The 12704-nt window shown below is 43.3% G+C and overlaps 1 long non-coding RNA gene across 2 annotated transcripts in view; it reads right to left on the bottom strand.

The window, feature by feature from the left end:
• Positions 1 to 606: 606 nt before the first annotated feature.
• Positions 607 to 12704, bottom strand: part of LOC143639306 (uncharacterized) — a 17971-nt gene continuing 5873 nt past the window's right edge. For both annotated transcript variants that reach the window (XR_013154679.1, XR_013154678.1), the window contains 2 exons: positions 10085 to 10279; positions 607 to 2258 (listed from right to left, as the gene is read on the bottom strand). This is a non-coding gene — a long non-coding RNA (uncharacterized LOC143639306). The remainder of the gene's footprint in view (positions 2259 to 10084; positions 10280 to 12704) is intronic.

Here is a 12704-nt window from a genome sequence, read left to right as displayed (position 1 = left end):
ATTGTATGTAGTATAACTTTAAAAGAAGCAGTTTTAGCCAGGTGCAATGGCACACGCCTATAATCCCAGTGGGTCATGAGGCTGAGACTGGAGGATCTGAAGTTCAAAGCAGCCTCAGCAATGGAGAGGCACTAAGCAACTCAGTGAGATCCTGTCTCTAAATAAAACACAAAATAAGGCTGGGGATATGGCTCAGTGGTTGAGTGCCCCTGAGTTCAATCCCTGGCCTCCCCGCAAAATATGCCCTACAATCCCTTGTAGGGGATATGTGCTAGCAATGATGTTTAAAAAACTTTTTTTTAACCTTCATTTTAAAAATTACAGGGCTGGGGATACAGCTCAGTGGTAGGGCACAAGATGAGGCCCTAGGTTCAATCCCTGGCAAGGCAAAAAATAAAAACAAAAACAAAATTCTGGGTTACATAGATTCTGATGAAAAATCTGATGACTTTAAATTTGTTCTTCTGTAGTATGCCTTCTTTATTGTATTTTTCTGTCAGGGCATCATGAGTGTTGGTATCTGAATCAATATTTTCATTAGCTGGACTTCAGTTGTATTATTCCTATATTTTATTTTTAGTATAATACAGAACTTCAGATTCAGGCCACAAGATGGAAGACCAATATACAAAAATCAATTGTATTTTTATATACTAGCAATGAGAAGTGCAAACAAATAATTAAGAAAACAATTGCAGCTACAGCAGAATCATAAGAATAAAATACATAGGAATTAATTTAACCAAGGAGGTGTAAAAGTTGTACACTGAAAATTACAAAGCACTGTTGAAAGACATTAAAGATGACTTAAATAAATGGAAAGACACCTTGAGTTCATGGACTGGAAAACTCAATAATAAAATGACAATATTTGCAAAGTTGACATACATATTCACTGTAATCTGTATCAAAATTCCAACTACAGTTTTTGCAGAAATTGACAGGCTGATTCTAAAATGAATATGGAAATCCCAGCAACCCAACGCAGGTTAAGTAATCTTGAAACAGAAAACCAGGTTGGAGGACTTATACTTTTGAACTTCAGAAATTATTACTAAGCTACAGCAAACAAGACAGTGTGGCACTGGCATAAAGATAGACCTACTGATCAATGGAACAGAATTAAGAATCCAGAGAGGGCTGGGGTTGTGGCTTACAGGTAGAGCACTCGCCTAGCATGTGTGAGGCACTGGATTTGATCCTTGGCACCACATAAAGTAAAATAAAGATATTGTGCCCACCTATAACTAAAAAATAAATATTTTTAAAAAAAGAATCCAGAGATAAACCCACACATACACAGTGACTTAATTTTTGACAAGGATGCCAAGATAATTGAGTGGGAAAAGAGTATTATCAGGAAATGTTGCTGGGACAACTGGATATCCACATACAAAATAATGAATTTCAACTCTGACATCATACTGTAGACAAAAATTAGCAAAAATGAATCAAAATCCCAGGGTAAGAGCTAAAACTATAAAACTCCTGAAAGAGAGCACAGGAATAAATTATTGTGACTTTGGATTAGGCAATGTATTCTCCAATATATTAAAAGCCATTTTTAAAAAATGACATGTAATACATGTTGAGAAAGATGTGGAGAAACTGGTGGGAATGCAAAATGGTACAGCTGTTACAGAAAACAGTTTGGCTTTTCCTCAAAAAGTTAAACATGATCAAGTGATTTCACTCCTGGGTACATACCAAAGAGAAATGAAAATATGTGTTTACAGAAACTTGTACATACATGTACAAAGCAGCATTATTCATAATAGCCAGACTATCAGCACCCCCAAATGTCCATCAACTAATGAATATATAAACCAAATGTGGTAGTATATCCACATAATGAAATATTTTTCAGCCATAAAAGTACTGATATATACTTCAAGACCCATGAAAACTGAAAATCATTATACTATCTTTAAAGAAGCCAGAAACAAAAGGAACCAGTATACTATTCTATTTACATAAAATGTATAGAATCCACAAATCCGTAAATAAAAGAAGATAATTACATGAATCACAAAGGGAATAGAGAAGGGGGAAGAGATGTTAACCATATGGGATGGGTTCTATGTTTTAATCCATTCTTTATAACAAAATATCTAAGACTGTAATGTAAACAAACAAACAAAAAAGGTTTACTTTGGTTCATGGCTCAGAGGTCTAGTACCATTGTGCCAGCATCTTCTTGATTTCTGGTGAGGTAGCAGAGATGAAAGCACACAACTTCTTCTATAGCAAATCCATTCCTAAAATTAAAAAAAATTAGTCTATTCATGAGAACACAGCCCCATCACCTAAAATAACTTTTAAGGGACCCACCACACCCAATACTGCCTCATTTAAGAACAAACTTCAATATGAATTTAGGTGCAGACAATCAATCAATCAGAATATAGCATTCTAGAAATGGTTACTGTGATGGCTCATAACCTTTTGAATATTACAGTACTTGAGTTATAGCTTTATAACATTAAATGTTAAAAAGGAAAACTACATGTAAACTTGTATATTTTGATGATTTTTGGCAAATACAATCTACTACATCAAAAAATGAAATAAGCAGTCCATATCTTGCCTCTATCAGTATAATCATCAGAGGAGACTGCTGCAATTACTTTAGGTATTTTGTTGGCCTTGCTTTCTGCATTTGTAAGCATCCCGTGTGTGTGTGTTTGTATGCCTTTCCTAATGACCAATCCCCATTAACAGCATGACATGAAGAAAAGCATTATGGCCAGGATAAAACAGTTCTTTTATCTGGTTCAAGTACAGAGGATGTTACATCACACAATATGAACATTTCATCTCTCACTTACCTTGACTACAATCATTAACCATTTAAGCTTATTATCCCCACAAGTAATGTCCTCTTCATACCATTGTACAGATTTTCAATTGCTCCCCTAATACACATTTTTGGACATAGAATTGCCAGGTCAAAGGACTCTTTCCTAATTAAAATCAATGGAGGGCCTACTTTGTGCCTCACACTATTCTAGGTGATAGGGAAAGAGAAAGAAATAGAGCCAACAATATACAATTCTACTGAGGGGGAGGTGGTTTAATTTAGTACTGATAGATAGAGACCTGAGGTTGTCTTCCCAATTCACATGCATACACAAGTTTTTGTGTGGACATAAGTTTTCATTTTGGGGGGATATGTACCAAGAAGTGGAATACCGGGCCACATGATGCTCTGTATTTGATTTTGTGGAACCGTTTCCAAACTGACTGCATCATTTTACATTCCAACCAGCATCTTACGAGGGTTTCACTTTCTTCACATACTTAACCAACATGTTTTTTGGAAAACATCCTAGCAGGTATAAAGTGCTATCTCAACATGACTGACTCATAGACACATTTCCCTGAAGCTAATGATATGGAGCTCCTTTTCATGTGCTTATCATCCATTTGGATATCTTCCCTGGACAAACTGTATTTAGATTCTTTGCCCATCTTCTAATTGGGTTTTCCTTTCTATTGAGTTGAGAGGTGAGTGAGTGTGTTTTATAGATAGAAGTTCTTTATCACATGATTTGCAAAACTTTTTTCTTATACTTTGGGTTGACGTTTCACTTTCTTGATGGTATTCTTGGAAGTATAAAAGTTGAAATTTTGATGATGCCACATTATCTATTTTGCCTTGGGTTGTTTGTGCATCCATGTCACATCTAGTAAACTGTTGCCTAAACCAAGGTTTTTGAAGACTTATGTCTGTTTTCTTCCGATAATTTTAAAGTCTTACATTTAGGTCTGTAATTCATTTTAATTGTAGACAGTGTGAGATACAGTTCTAAATTCATTCCTTTGTGTATGGACATACAGGTTATGCCAAGACAATCCACTGAAAAGACTTTTTTACTAGGTAACAGGCTTTGCATCCTTGACAAAAAATAAGTTGACCACAGAAATACGGCTTTCAGAAAACTCCATTTTACGCCACTATCTAAAATTATGTCAGTACCATACTGTCTTGACTGCAGTAAATCTATAGTAGGTTTTCAAGTCAGGGAGGGTGAATCTTGCAACTTTGTTGTGTTTCAAGATTGTTTTGGCTATTGTGGAAGCCTTTTCCCCTACATTTTTATTAGGGCTTTAGAATTGTACATAATGGTGGTATTTGATGGTATATACTTGTACATGCACACAACAATATAATTTGGCCAATATCACCCCCCAAGCACTCCCTCCTTCCATCCCCACCTCCCACTCCTTGGTCCCTTTCCTGTACAGACCAAACTTTCATTTCCACCTTTCTTTTCCTTTTTCCTCTCTAGCTTCTGTATATAAGTGAAAACATAGCTCCTTTTATGGTTGGAGTTTGACTTACTTTGCTTAACATAATGTCTCTAGTTCCATCCATTTTCCTGCAAATGACATACTTTCACTTTTCTTTATGGCTTAATAATTAACTCACATTGAGTACACATACCACATTTTCTTTACCCATTCATCCATTGGACAACTAGCCTAGTTCAATAGTTTGGTTATTGTGAGTTGTGCTGCTATAAACATGGGTATGCACATACCACTATAGTATGATTTTAATTCAGGAAAAATACCAAGGAGTGATATACTTGGGTCATACGGGATTTCCATGCCTAGTCTTTTCAGGGCCCTCCACTGTGATTTCCATAGTAGTTGCACTAATTTACAATCCCACCAACAGTGTAAAAGTGTTCCTTTTTCTCTACATCGTCTTTGCGGGAGACTTTCATTTCATTAGAATTATAGCACCGTCTTGGTAATTTAGGGAGGTAAGTAATTAGAATTTTGATAGGGATTGCAACGAGTCATAAGATCTCCTTGGGGAGTATAATTGACACTAATAGTAAGTTTTCTAGTCCCTGCATGTGAGATCTGTGTACGTACATACATGCACACACACATGCTCCCAAGTGTGCACATATACACGTTAACACACACACATTTGCACGTGCATGAAAACACACACACTGGGTAGGTATGAGCATCTCCTTCTTGCTACTCTCCATTAATACCATGCCATGGAGAAAGGCGCTATGGTCAGGACAAACTATGCATTCCTAGGACATACCCTTGGCCATGGAATTGCCAGGTCAAAGGATGCTTTCCTTAACAACATCAATGGAGGGCCTATTCTGTGCCTGACACGGTTCTAGGTGCTGGGGAGAAAGCAAAGAATATATTGAACAACAGTCTCCCTCTACTGAGGGGGAGGTGGTAGAATTTAATGATCGATGCATGCAGTTGTCTTGTTGATTCAGAGTTCTGTCAGTGGGGACGGGAAGCAATGTCCCATTCTTGACATCCTAAGTACCACTCCTGGGGCAGGGGTTCTAGCTAGGAGGCCGGACTCTACACTAGGCACTCTACAAGAACAGGAATATGCAACTCGTGTGGCCCATTAGACAATATTAGGAGAAGTGAGATGGGAATGGAATCCTCCACTGAGCAGTGTCAGGATCACAAAGGCAACACCCATTGGATGTACTGCGGGGGTGGGGTGGGGGATAGAGATGAAAAGACTCATTAGAAACAGCCTAAACTTAGCACCAGGGACTGAAAAGGAGCAACTTATATTCTACGCACATATGACTAGGTCAAAGGAACCCCACTATTATGTACAATGATAATGCACCAATAAAAACAATTTTAAAAAGAAATAGCTTGAAACTGTCCCTTCTGGGAGAATCATAGACACTGGGGACACTGAGAAGGAACAGGCTGGATGAAGAGGGTGGGTGAAACCTCCCTGCACTGAAATGTACCACTAAAGGCCCTGATGAAGCAGTACACTTTGGGAAAGACCACTGGGAAAGGGAGCCTTGTATTTTAAAATAAACCATTCTGCATCATGTGTATTGGGCTCCCCACCAAGGAGGAACCTCCATACATCTAGTCAGGGTGAGGCCTCTGCAGCCTCTCAGGTCACCATCATTCCATTTATGGCCCCAGCTACTTGGCTCTACAGATCCAGCCCTAGTGCTGCCAAGAATAAGGGCGAAGAGATAAGTGAATGGTTCCAGGGTGGAGCAGCAGGGCAGAAACTAAGGATGACACTAAAACCTATTTGGTTAATGTGATTACCCATTCACAATCTTCCAGGTTCAAGAGCATGCATGGTCTGGGTGTCAGGGGTGTCGTCCTGGTTTGGAAGCTTATAGCCCTAAAGGTGGGGCTTCAAATAGCAAAGTGGAGGTGGATTGGGAGACTTCAGGATCCTACCCTGGGACCTCAGTTGACTCACCAGTACAAAAGACTGAAGGTATTACCAGGTCAGTAAGATCACTGGCTCATTGACAAATGCTTATTGGATCCCATTATATTGATCCGAAAGCCCAATATCAGTTTACAGACACACCAAGAAAACCATTCACAGTCAGAAATATGTTCCCCAGAATACCCGTGGGTGCAGTTCAAAGGGGACTGGGTGACTCCAGAACCAGTCCTGATTCCTCCAGGGAGACGGCAACCTGATCCATAAAAAGTAAATGCTTAAATGATGTGTTTTTAGGCATTAGGCAGCAGAGATGTTGACAGCATCTTGGTAATTAGGGCTTAGGTGAATTCTTAAGGGAACGAATTTATCAGCAGGCATCAATTAAGCCCTGACTTTGTTCAAACGTCTCCAGAAACACTGCAGGTATGAGACTGAATCCTCAGGGAATGGAATGGAGATCCACCAGGGAATCAGATATGAGCCAGTGTGTGTCTCCCAAGAAGATGAGGCCCACCAGCAAGGCCACATCAGCCTCAGTCCCAAAACAGCACAGCCTCCCAGCTGTGACTGCCCATGAATAAATAGTCCTATACCAGGGTTGCTCTCATGGTCTATGTGCGGGAATATATCTGCTCTATGTCAACTTACACCAAGCTATGCGTAAGTTCAGAGACCCTCACACCCCATTCCCTTTATACCTGATTTATGAATTGGGAGGAGGGGACAAGCATACTCAGAGGACAGAAAGGACTGGGAGTGAGGGGTTGATGAGGGGGCGGGGTTGTGCGGTCTGTGCCATATAGCCCTGGCACTCTGCGGCAAACACTTTCACCATCTCCCCCTTTAATCTTGAGTCATTCATGCTCAAAAGATCTGCAGAGGGCCATCTGTTCAGGGTTGAGGAGGGCAGAGGAAATCAAGGGGCTCCTGGATCTACATGCTCAAGAGTCAGAAGGACACCATTCAGGGTGAACAGGATGCTGGGCAGGAGGTCCACTGTTGAGCTGGAGGCGGGTTCCCAGAAGAATCAGCTCTGCTATGACCACTAGAAGACCATTGTGGTTCACAGAGATACACTCAGCCTCTCCTTACCCAAAGAGTGATTCTGTGGCATAAGGGCATCTCAGGCCTGAGGGCAGTGAGGGTTCAATTCCAGGATGGCACAAGACATCTTAACCTAGAACATATCCCCAAGCTGGCAGGCACAGGACTCCAGGGTGCATCAGGCCTTGGTATATGTGAATCACTGCCCAGAAGCAGCCTCTGAGGGCAGAACCTGGGTCTTCATCCCCTGGAAAAGGATACTCAGGTGCTTGGACCAGGGCCCAGATGTAGGGGTTCATTCTCATTCTCTTCTATTTCTCTCTCTCGGTAGTGGGGATTCAACTCAGGGGCACTCAACCACTAATCCACAGCCTCAGCCCAATTTTTGTATTTTATTTACAGAGAGGGCTGAACTGAGTTGCATAGTGTCTTGATAAATTGCTGAGGCTGGCTTTGGACTCACAAGCCTCCTGTCTCTGCCTCCCAAACTGCTGGGATTACAGGCATGCACCACCATGCCTGGCCCTCCCTTCTCTTTCATTCCACCCCTGTGTCTCACTCAGGAGACTGGGAGAAACACGGCTGTGGCCCTATTTAGCATGGATCCTGGAAGGGGTGACATTGTGGGTGTCACTAAGGCCATCCATCACATCACTGAGTTGTTTCAAGGTCTCTGTCCAGACTGAGAGGTCCCTGGCCCATTACAGGTTATCAGTTGTCTGAATAGTTTCAGGATGTCTGTGCAGGATGTGAGATCTGTTGAGCCCTGAGTGGCTTGTGTCCAGAGTGAAGGATCTCAGGGTTCTTTATAAATGTGTGTGCTGGTGTGTGAGGTGTGTGATCTGTTTTAGGTGCTGTGTCTACCATATACATTCTCTGCAGTTTTTGTTCTGCACGTCCAGAATTAGGGTTTGAGCTCTGCAGAGTAGCGATATGGAAAATGTGATGCAACCCGACATTCCTCACCCTATGCTCATGAGATCACAGATGTTATCCAAAACAAGGGTGTCTGATCTTTTTTGATTCTGGATCCTGAATGTGACCTCTGTGACCCAATCATAAGTCTGTATCCCAGGGACTGAGCTTGCTGCAATTTTGAGGGGTTGACCATTTCCTGGTTTGCAAACTTTGGGCTTTGTGCACCAGGCTCTGACTTCCCTGAGATGTCGGTTACACATACCCTCATGCATGAGGTCTCTTGTGTTTTCAGTACCAGTCCTCTCAGATGTGCATGTGCCTGCATTCCAGGGTAGGGATCCAAGTTTTTGTGGATTTGTATGCCCAGGGTGGGAGGTCTGGGAGCTATTTGGGTTTTTAAGTCGTGAGTTATGAAGTTGTCGGCATGCAGTTGAGTCTATACTTCAGAACTGGACATCTCAGGGTTCTTCTGAGTCCCTGGCCTCATTCATTGAGCTGAGCAATCTAGGTTCAGTCAAGTGTGAGGTATTATGTGCCCAAAGATTTGACGTCTGTGAGTTGTGCTTTCCTGGATTGAGTTCTGGGTTCTGTGTGGCACTGGGATGCTTGGGGTTTGGTGACTTATAGGGTGAGGTCCCTGAAGTAGCTGGAAGTTCATGTCCAAGGTGTGATGGTTCTGAGCTGAGGGAAGATCTGTGTCACAGAGACAGGCATGGTCTGCCTTTTGTTCTGTATTCCAGGGTCTCAAACACCTGAGCTATGAGCAGGTTCCACTCTGGGAAGAGAGACATTGTCACATTCCCAAGTTCAGACAGGAAGTTTTTGACCTCCTCCTGATGTTTCATTTTCACAACTGTCCAGAAACAGTGAGAGGTTATCCTGAGACTTCGTTCACTTCAGCTCCCCAAAGCCCACATTCCTTATCTAAATGTTCAGTTTAGTCAGCTTCCTTCAGACCCTGCCCTGGGTTGAGAATCCTGCTGCTCTTTAGAAAGACAAGGCACCTCCCTCAGCCACAGCTGAGGAAATCTCAGTGACAAGGGAAAACGGGCCCCCCACCCAAGTACGAACGGGACATACCCATCCTGTCCTGGGGTATTATGGTCTGCTTCCTTCTAGGCCTCACGACACCCAGAAAGTAACCAAGGCAGAGGCACCGCTGCAGCTCATCACCCACACAATTAAGGGCCTGGATCCCAGGACACTGCTGGCTAAGAGAAGACACTAGCTCTTGGGAGCACCTTCCTGACGGCACTGTATCCAGACCCCTTCGGACCCTTCCTCCCATTGGACACCTCTGAAATCAGAAGTTGGGGCTGGGGAAAAGAAAGGGATGCCGTGAAAGGCCATCTCTGGCCAGGGAAAGAGGATGGGCCCTACTGTCCAGCAGGAAATGCAGGATGAAAGTGTACAGATCATTTACCAGAAATGTGGGTAGGGCCGATGATAGTGAACTATCCCATAAGATCACCTCCATCTCTAAGATACCCATGGTTTCATCGTATTAACTTCTGACTAACCACACGTTATACACTGCCACATGAGAGAGAGGTTCAGAGACAGAACTCTTGGTTCCTTCTCTGGCAACTTGGAACATGGTGACATGACAGGTTCCTGATAACAACCCAAGCCATTTCCACGTTGCGCACAATGGGATAACAAGGCAAGTGGAGAATGGGATGTTCTCTTCAACTGCCAGGATTAGTGTTTCAAGCCAATTGTACCAGAGCAGGAAGCAAAACACCCTCTGTTGGAGGACAAGCAACCCCTTGCTTCTACCGCATGTGTTCCCAAACCTGTAGAGTATCGAGGACAGTGCCTCCAGGATCACATACAAGAGCACCTTGCCTATCACATGCTGGGGAAACTTCCTTCTTAATGACAACTGAGCTTTGTGGGACTCACCTTGCACCTTGGCCTCAGAGCACTATTCGCTGTGGAGCCCAGATGCCAGTCTCTGGAGGGGTGAAGTCTGGGGAAGCCTTCTCACCTGCAGGGTCAGGGGACAGGGAGTCACACCCCATGACGTTCCTAACTTCTCTTATTCTCCAATTCCATAAGGCCAATGGGAACTTCATAGATGTGTGTTGAGCCTCCCCTCTGTAACAGACATGGGAATCGTCTCACTGTTATTTAACAGTGAGATCCTTTGGGGGCAAGTCATCTGAGCACTGGGGGAGGTAGAAATCTTCTGCTTACTCTTGAAACACAAAAAAGGTTGAAAATGAGAAAAAGGGATGAGGGAAACAAGTGCACACACACAGTTCAAAGCATCTCACAGTCACCCAACCACATTAATCACACTGCTCTCCTGAGTGTTTCCTAAGGTGACGCGGTTTGTTTTCAACTTACCACTTCAAGGAATGACTTGAGGCTCCAAACTAGGGCCAAAATGCTGACTAAATTAAAATTTCTGGAAAGTCAGTGTGTGGGGTTTGAAACGAAACCGGGCAGCCTTGAGACTCAGATGACAGAACTGTTCGGCAATACTTGTGCCTCAGACTGATGCAGCTGCTGCCACACAGCGACCTGGCCTGAGCACACTGAGGCCCCTACCAGATGGGGGAAACTAGGACCCAACAGGGTCTCAGTCCAGTGGGAAAGGACACACGACCCTTCCAGCGACAAACCCTGTGGATGGTCTTCTCTGAGCCAGGGCAGCGTGCAGAGCTAGGGTTCATCTGGGAACAGAATTGACAGAAATCCCTGCCCAGGGACCTGGGGATGTGACTCAGAGGTAGAGTTCCTGCTTCACATTTGTCTCCAATGATAGGGACATCTACATCAGCCGCAGCAAAGAGAATGGGACTGTGGCCCTGGATGGGCACCTCCAGGAGGGCAATAACATACTCTTCGTAAGTGTTGAAGGCCTAAAGAACCTACTCTAGACCCCTTTCATAATGCAGCCTATGCTCTGACACTGTAAGTGCAGCACAGGTTATAGTGCAGAATGGACTGAAGAGATGTAGAGGTGAATGGGAGCCGTGGTATTCCCATAGCTATGGTGCTCCTGCCAGTGTCTGCCTTCACCATGGTCATGGCCTAGGCTGTCACGAGACACTGGTAACACCTTTGGAAGGCTTGCTGTCTTCTAGTGCTCCCAGTGAACCTCACATTTCTCTTACCCTCCTTCCCTGCTGTTGTCCCATAATCCTTCTCTCTCTCTGCACAGCTAACACATGACTTAAAGGGCCTGATTCCCACCATGAAGCTTGCTGTTCAAAATCTCCAAGTCGTCATATTCTAATCAAAGTGTAAAGGTATAACTGGGAGGAAAGCTGAAGAAAACAAATGAGGAGTTTTGTGTTTCACTAAGACTGTCAACAGAAACTCACCTACTACCCAAGCCTGAAAACACCCATCACCATGGGTGACAGCATTTTTCTTAGCTGGCATGCCATGAAGGCCAGCTGCAGGACATGAGATAAAGATGTACATGGTACACACACATATGCATATGTGACAGCATAATACCGATGCCTTAGGGAAACTGAAGAGGCGAGAAAGCTACTACCTGGTTTCTAAGATTATGATTTAAAAGATGATTTTAGCTGAAGAATTTAAAGAGCTATTTGCAAAGAACATATTGCGAGATAGTGGAAATGTCACTATCAGTGTCATCTAAAAAATTAACAACTGAAGGAACTAACTGAAAATCACAGAAGAATGGTATTTCTTTTCACAATAGCTAAGGTGAAGGAGAGGTAAAATTTGCTACAAGGTAGCAAAATCTGCTCCCATCAGTGAGTACTAAAAACCTTGTGATATTAAGGTAAGACTCATCAATCTCCAGCTACCCTAGTGGCTTCTTTGGTACCTTTCAGTGCTGTTAAAGGTCAGCTGGGTTGACTCTGATCAGGGTTATGGCAAAGGGACCAAACCGACCCTTCAAAACCACTCTGGAGGGACAAAAGATAGGGCCTCCAAGGTGGCACCTGAACCCTCTCAGGTTATCTACCGGTCCTTTAGGTTTCTATTAACAGGCAAACCCTGAGAAAAGGAACTGCTTTCTGGGCAGGATGAGCATGAAATCAGCTCTGTTTCTGATTTACGAAAGACGAGAAGGCCTCGATTTTTTTTTTTTTTTGGAAAGTCTCCAACACAGAGCATGGCCTTTAATAAGTTAACAAATGATTTTTCAGAGAGAGGGTAGGGAGGGGAAGAAATGCTATTGAATCAGAAATATTGAAATGGACAAGTGAGCTGCAGGTGCGAGTATCAAACAGAGTAACTAGAGTCCCCATGGAGAAGGAGACATTTTGACACAGATGAGAAGAGGAAGAAGATTCAGTCAAGCAGACACCTGGGGTCAGGGTTTTCCTCACAGAGAGAACAGCTGGCTGAGGCAGAGCTTGCCGAAACAGTGCAGACACACTGCAAGGATACCAGAGTAGCCTAGAGTGGGGAAGAGCTGAGAAGAAGGCTGAAAGTGTGAGGGTCAGAGGGCCAGGCTGCTGTGAGACGAAGAAGCTTCGGCTCTTATCAGCCGGACAGTAAAGGACGACAGAGGGTCACAGATGCCCAG

The sequence above is a fragment of the Callospermophilus lateralis genome, chromosome X (genome assembly GCF_048772815.1).
Source record: "Callospermophilus lateralis isolate mCalLat2 chromosome X, mCalLat2.hap1, whole genome shotgun sequence".
In the NCBI taxonomy this organism is placed as follows: domain Eukaryota; kingdom Metazoa; phylum Chordata; class Mammalia; order Rodentia; family Sciuridae; genus Callospermophilus; species Callospermophilus lateralis.
This window is presented reverse-complemented; position numbering and strand designations above follow the sequence as displayed.